Source organism: Arachis ipaensis, chromosome B1 (genome assembly GCF_059453495.1).
Source record: "Arachis ipaensis isolate K30076 ecotype BB chromosome B1, ASM5945349v1, whole genome shotgun sequence".
NCBI lineage: Eukaryota > Viridiplantae > Streptophyta > Magnoliopsida > Fabales > Fabaceae > Arachis > Arachis ipaensis.
Window position 1 is genome coordinate 94,538,000 of NC_142436.1, and position 7,868 is coordinate 94,545,867.

The following is a 7,868-nucleotide window of genomic DNA, read 5'->3' on the forward strand; positions in this document are numbered from 1 at the left end:
TTACCTCTGCTATTGCAGGGTTCTCAGGATCATAAGCTTCTTCTTCATAAGAAGCCTCTTGAGTACTGTTGGATGCAGCTTGCATTCCATTTAGACTCTGAGAAATCATATTGACTTGCTGAGTCAATATTTTGTTCTGAGCCAATATGGCATTTAGAGTATCAACTTCAAGAACTCCCTTCTTCTGAGACATCCCATTACTCATTGGATTCCTCTCAGAAGTGTACATGAACTGGTTATTAGCAACCATGTCAATGAGTTCTTGAGCTTCTGCAGGCGTTTTCTTTAGGTGAATGGATCCACCTGCAGAAGTATCCAATGACATCTTTGATAGCTCAGATAAACCATCATAGAATATATCCAGGATGGTCCATTCTGAAAGCATGTCAGAAGGACACTTTTTGGTCAGTTGTTTGTATCTTTCCCAAGCTTCATAGAGGGATTCACCTTCTTTTTGTCTGAAGGTTTGAACATCAGTTCTAAGCTTGAGCAGCTTTTAAGGAGGAAAGAACTTGGCTAAGAAAGCCGTGACCAGCTTATCCCAAGAGTTCAGGCTATCTTTGAGTTGAGAGTCCAACCATATTCTAGCTCTGTCTCTTATAGCAAAAGGGAAAAGCATGAGCCTGTAGACTTCAGGATCTACTCCATTAGTCTTAACAGTATCACAGATCTGCAAGAATTCAGTTAAGAACTGAAAAGGATCTTCCGATGGAAGTCCATGAAACTTGCAGTTTTGCTGCATCAGAGAAACTAGCTGAGGTTTCAGCTCAAAGTTGTTTGCTCCCATGGTAGGAATAGAGATGCTTCTTCCATGTAAATTGGAATTAGGTGCAGTAAAGTCACCAAGCATCCTCCTTGCATTATTGTTGTTGGGTTCGGCTGCCATCTCCTTTACTTGTTCGAAATTTTCAATAAGGTTGTCTCTGGATTGTTGTAATTTAGCTTCTCTTAGTTTCCTCTTCAGAGTCCTTTCAGGTTCTGGATCAGCTTCAACAAGAATGCCTTTTTCTTTGTTCCTGCTCATAAGAAAGAGAAGAGAACAAGAAAAGAAGAGGAATCCTCTATGTCACAGTAAAGAGGTTCCTTATTGTTAGTAGAAGAAGAAAAGAAGAAAAAATTCGAACACAGATAAAAGAGGGGGTTCGAATTTGGTGAGTGATGTGAGGAAGAGATATTAGTAGATGAATAAATAAATAGAATAAGATGAGAGAGGGAGAGGATTTTCGAAAATAATAATTTTTGAAAAAGAGTTAGTAATTTTCGAAAATAGTTTTTGAAAAAGGTTAGTAATTTTCGAAAATTAAAATAAAAAATTAAATTAATTAGTTAATTAAAAAGAATTTTTGAAAAGGAGGGAAGATATTTTCGAAAATTAGAGAGAGAGAGTTAGTTAGGTAGTTTTGAAAAGCATAAGAAACAAACAAAAAGTTAGTTAGTTAGTTGAAACAAATTTGAAAAGATAAAAAGTTAGGAAGTTGGAAAAGATATTTTGAAATCAAATTTTTGAAAAAGGTAAGATAAGAAGATATTTTTGAAAACATATGATTGAAATTAGTTTTGAAAAAGATTTGATTTTTAAAATCACAATTAATGACTTGATTCACAAGAAATCACAAGATATGATTCTAGAACTTAAAGTTTGAATCTTTCTTAACAAGCAAGTAACAAACTTGAAATTTTTGAATCAAAACATTAATTGTTATTGTTATTTTCGAAAATTTGATATAAGAAAAAGGTTTTTGAAAAATATTTTTGTAATTTTCGAAAATAACTAAGAAAAATGAAAAAGATTTGATTTTTGAAAAAGATTTTGAAAAAGATAAGATTTTTAAATTGAAAATTTGATTTGACTCATAAAAACAACTAGCTTTTAAAAATTTTTGAAAAAGTCAAATCTAATTTTTGAAATTTTAAGAGAGAAAAAGGGAAAGATATATTTTTTTGATTTTTGAATTTTTATGATGAGAGAGAAAAAACAAGAAAAATGATGCAAAGCATGAAAGTTATGGATCAAAACAATGAATGCATGCAAGAATGCTATGAATGTCAAGATGAACACCAAGAACACTATGAAGATCATGATGAACATCAAGAACACATTTTTGAAAAATTTTTAATGCCAAGAAAATATGCAAGACACCAAACTTAGAATTCTTTAATACTTAGACATTAAGAATTCAAGAATGCATATGAAAAACAAGAAAAGACACAAAACATGCAAATGCAAAGATCAAACAAGAAGACTTACCAAGAACAACTTGAAGATCATGAAGAACACTATGAATGCATGAATTTTTTCGAAAAATGCAAGATGAACATGCAATTGACACCAAACTTATAACATGACTCAAGACTCAAACAAGAAACACAAAAAATATTTTTGATTTTTATGATTTTCTAATTTTTTTGTATTTTTTTTTTGAAAATTATTTGAAAAACAAAAATAAGGATTCCAAAATTTTTAATATGAATTCCAGGAATCTTGCCATGTTAGTCTAAAGCTCCAATCAAAGGGTCAGGCATGGCTTAATAGCCAGCCAAGCTTTAGTCAAAATATGAGTGTAATTCATTCAATTTTAAGCCAAAACTTCAGTCCAAAAGAATTTAGACACGGCTTTACAGCCAGCCAGGCTTCAACACGCTTCATGAAACACTAGGATTCATTCTTAAAAATTCTGAAGAAAAAAATATTTTTAAAATATTTTTATTTTAAAATATTTTTTTTTTCGAAAACAAAGGAGAAATTTTTGAAAGATCTTTTTGAGAAATTTTTTGAAAACTTTTTGAAAAGAAAACGAAAAGAAAGTTACCCAATCTGAGCAACAGGATGAACCGTCAGTTGTCCAAACTCGAACAATCCCCGGCAACGGCGCCAAAAACTTGGTATGTGAAATTGTTACTCAGGTTGTGAATTATTGTTCGAAATTGATTCCCTGGCGATGACACCAAAAACGGATGCACAGAACCATGGTCTAAACATATCTTCACAACTTTGCATAACTAACCAGTAAGTGCACTGGGTCGTCCAAGTAATACCTTACGTGAGTAAGGGTCGAATTCCACGGAGATTGTTGGTATGAAGCAAGCTATGGTCACCTTGTAAATCTCAGTCAGGCGGATATAAAATAGTTATGTAGTTTTCGAAATGTAGTAATAAAAGAAGGATAGAAATACTTATATAAATCATTGGTGGGAATTTCAGATAAGCGTATGGAGATGCAATCGTTCCTCTGAACCTCCGCTTTCCTGCTGTCTTCATCCAATCAGTCTTACTCCTTTCTATGGCTGGCTTTATGCAAGGGCATCACTGTTGTCAGTGGCTACATCACCTCCTCTTGTGAAAATGGTCCAAGATGCCTTGTCACGGCACGGCTAATCATCTAAGGTTCCCGATCATGCTGGAATAGGATTCACCCTCCTTTTGCGTCTGTCACTACGCCCAGCAATCGCGAGTTTGAAGCTCGTCACAGTCATTCAATCATTGAATCCTACTCGGAATACCACAGACAAGGTTTAGACTTTCTGGATTCTCTTGAATGCCGCCATCATTCTAGCTTACACCACGAAGATTCTGATTAAGAGATCTAAGAGATGCTCATTCAATCTAAGGTAGAACGGAAGTGGTTGTCAGGCACGCGTTCATAAGGAATGATGATGATTGTCACGTTCATCACATTCAGGTTGAAGTTCGAATGAATATCTTAGAAGCGGAACAAGTTGAATTGAATAGAAAAACAGTAGTACTTTGCATTAATCTTTGAGGAACAGCAGAGCTCCACACCTTAATCTATAGAGTGTAGAAACTCTACCGTTGAAAATACAAAAGTGAAGAAGGTCCAGGCATGGTCGAATGGCCAGCCCCCAAACGTGATCAATAGATCAAAAGATGTTCAAAGATTCCAAAGATGTCTAATACAATAGTAAAAAGTCCTATTTATAATAAACTAGCTATTAGGGTTTACAGAAGTAAGTAATTGATGCATAAATCCACTTCCGGGGCTTACTTGGTGTGTGCTTGGGCTGAGCTTGAATGTTACACGTGCAGAGGCTCTTTCTGGAGTTGAACGCCAGGTTGTAACGTATTTCTGGCGTTCAACTCTGGTTTGTGACTTGTTTCTGGCGTTTAACTCCAGACAGCAGCGTAGAACTGGCGTTCAACGCCCTTTTACGTCATCTAAACTCAGCCAAAGTATTGACTATTATACATTGCTGGAAAGCCCTGGATGTCTACTTTCCAACGCAATTGGAAGCGCGCCACTTTGAGTGTAGGGAGGTCAGAATCCAACAGTATCAGCAGTCCTTCTTCAACCTCTGAATCTGATTTTTGCTCAAGTCCCTCAATTTCAGCCAGAAAATACCTGAAATCACAGAAAAACACACAAACTCATAGTAAAGTCCAGAAATGTGAATTTAACATAAAAACTAATGAAAACATCCCTAAAAGTCACTAGATCCTACTAAAAACATACTAAAAACAATGCCAAAAAGCGTACAAATTATCCGCTCATCACCTCTCTACACTCAAACGGATATAACTTTAGCTACAGAGGTTCAAACGACGCAGTTCTAGTTGCGTTGGAAAGCTAACGTCCGGGGCTTCAATTTGATATATAATATGCCATAGTTTTCCTGATGCTAGGTGATGCGACTGCGTGCTCCATGCGGCTGCATCGCAGTGACAAAAATCACCGTGTTTGAATTCGCATCCAGCGAATTCTGGGCTGTTTCTGACCCAGTTTGCGGCCCAGAAAACACAGATTAGAGGCTATAAAGTGGGGGAATGCATCCATTCCAAAACAAGCTTTCACATTCACAATTTTAGGAGTAGATGTAGTTTTTAGCGAGAGAGGTTCTCTCCTCTCTCTTAGGATTAGGATTTAGGATTTCTCTTAGTTCTAGGAGTGGCTCTCAATCCCAGGTTCTTTATTTTTATTTATTTTCCCAATTTAATTTATGAACTCTTCCATGTTACATATAATTTTCTTAATTAATGTTATTTGAGGTATTTCAGATTTAAGATTGCTTTGCTCTATTTAAGATTGCTTTTAATTTAATTTAGATATTTTTTTCCCTTTTGGCTTTGGTCAAGTGATTGGTAGTACTTGAGTTATCAAACTCAGCAAGTGATTGAAATTGGCAGATTCTGCTCATGCTAGGATTGCTCTAATACTAGTCTCTCCACAGGAGTTGACTAGGACTTGAGAATCAAGCTAATCAGTCCACTTAACCTTCCTTTGTTTAATAAAGGCTAACCAAGTGGGATTAAAACCCAATTCTCTTCACACCTGATAAGGATAACTAGGATAGGAATTCCAATTCTCATACCTTGCCAAAAGATTTTATTATTATTATTTTATTTTACTTGTCATACAACATATTCCCTCCTTACTTCCAAAACCCCAATTTACAAACTCATAACCAATAATAAGAAAATACCTTCCTGCAATTCCTTGAGAAGACGACCCAAGGTTAAATACTCAGTTATCAATTTTAAAAGGGGTTTGTTACTTGTGACAACCAAAACGTTTGTACGAAGAGATTTTTGTTGGTATAGAGACTATATCTACAACGCGACTGTTTTTATAAAATTCTTTACTGGCAAAAATCTTGTTCGTTAGGAAGCATGCAAAAGTGAAAGGAATACAAGAAACTGAAGGAATTGCTAAAGCTGTCTAGCCTGACCTCTCTGTACACAAACTATCATAACTTGAGCTACAGAGGTCCAAATGATGCGGTTCCAGTTGCGCTGGAAAGCTAACGTCCGGGGCTTCGATTTGATATATAATTTGCCATAGCTGCCCCAACGTTAGGTGACGCGAACGCGTGAATGACGCGCCCGCGTCACATATGCAAACTTCAATCCACGCTAACGCGTGGATGACGCCTCCGCATCCCTTTGTCGTGACCCTAACGTACCAGAATACACTGGGGGCGATTTTTGGGCTGTTTTTGACCCAGTTTGTGGCCCAAAAAACACAGATTAGAGGCTATAAAGTGGGGAAATCTATTCATTCATAAAAAATATGCTCTCATAATTCACAATTATTATGATTTAGATGTAGTTTTTAGAGAGAGAGGTTCTCTCCTCTCCCTTAGGATTTAGAATTTAGGATTTCTCTTAGTTTTAGGAGTGCCTCTCAATCCCAGGTTCAATGTTCTTTTACTTTATATTTATCCCTTACTTTCAGATACTTTGATGCTTATATTAGTTATGTTGCCTATTTGGCTTATGCTACATTCATGTTATGATTTTCTTAATTAATATTATTTGATGTATTTCAGATTTAAGATTGCTTTGCTTTATTTATATTGATGCTTTTAATTTAATTTAGAATTTTCCCTCTTGGCTTTGGTTGAGTCATTGGAGACACTTGAGTTATCAAACTCATTGTTGATTGAAAATTGGAATTCTTCAAGAATTAATTCGAGTTCTAATAACTCTAACTTTTCTCAAGGAAAGACTAGGATCTGAGGAATAAAAAATTAATTCATCCACTTAACTTACCTTCATAGTTAGAGGTTAACAAAGTGGGAGAAAAATCCAATTCTCATCACAATTGATAAGGATAACCAGGATAGGACTTCCAGTTCTTATACCTTGCCAAGAGCTTTGTTATTTATTATTTTAACGACTTGTTATCTTACATTACTTGCTCCTTCTTTCCAAAACCCCCAATTTACAACCTTCATAACCAATAATAAGAACATACCTCCCTGTAATTCCTTGAGAAGACGACCCGAGGTTTAAATACTCGGTTATCAATTTTAAAGGGGTTTGTTACTTGTGACAACTAAAACGTTTGTACGAAGGGATTTCTGTTGGTTTAGAGACTATATCTACAACGCGACTGTTTTTATAAAATTCTTTGCTAGCAAAAATCCCAACGTCAAGAGTACTCTACAACAAGAATAGGGCTTCCAACTAATCTACTCCCAGTCAAAGCCTTTATTTAAATTACTTAATTTCCCCAATTTAATTTCCTGTTTATTCAACTCAAACTCTTTTTTGAAAACATCTGATTAATAAAATAACACACCTTTCTGCAACTCGTTGGGAGACGACCTGGGATTCATACTCCCAGTATTTTAATTTCAATTTTGTGACAACCCTTCTAAATTGATAAGCGGATTTCTGGTTGGTTAAGAACTATACTTGCAACGCATATCTTATAACAATTCTTAACTCGCCAATTTCCACCACGTTAATTTTTGGCGCTGTTGTCGGGGAGTTGCAATGGAGTCCTAAAGTTATTGATTGGATTTTTTTATTTGCATTTTATCTTATTTTGCTACTATGAGCTGCTTGTTTCTTTCGTTAGATGACACGTTCACTTCCTGATCCAAGCTTGCTAGTATTCGATCCCGAGATTGAAAGAATTATTTCACGAATAAGGCAAGCTCGGCGTCAGTTAGTCCTCTCTGAGGGCGGATCTGAAACGTCATTTGAGGAAGAAACTAGCCCCCGTTCTACTAATTCGGTTGATTTACGTATAGGTGACATGGCAGCACCTAGGAGGGTTATTATCCAGGAGGCTGGAGCCCCTGATTTTACAATGCAACCGTTTCAAGCGCATCACCTAGCGATGGCTACAGACTTTAAAATAAAGACTGCACTGCTCAATCTGATGCCCAAGTTTCATGGCTTACCTGCTCAAGAGCCTATCAAGCACCTGAGAGATTTTCAAGCAGCCTGTTTTACTGTCAGGCGTGATGGTGCGGATGAAACTTCTATTTTGCTAAAAGCCTTCCCGTTCTCTCTTGAGGGAAAGGCGAGAGAGTGGTACTACACTCAACCCGCAGCAACTGTATCCAACTGGGATACACTTAGAAGAGAATTTTTGGAAAAGTTCTTTCCAGCTGAAGTTACT

The 7,868-nt window shown here is 36.2% G+C and overlaps 1 non-coding gene across 1 annotated transcript; it reads left to right on the forward strand.

The window, feature by feature from the left end:
- Positions 1–379: 379 nt before the first annotated feature.
- Positions 380–487, forward strand: LOC148577525 (small nucleolar RNA R71). The gene has a single exon (XR_015903771.1). It is a non-coding gene; the product is annotated as a small nucleolar RNA R71 (small nucleolar RNA).
- Positions 488–7,868: the final 7,381 nt, after the last annotated feature.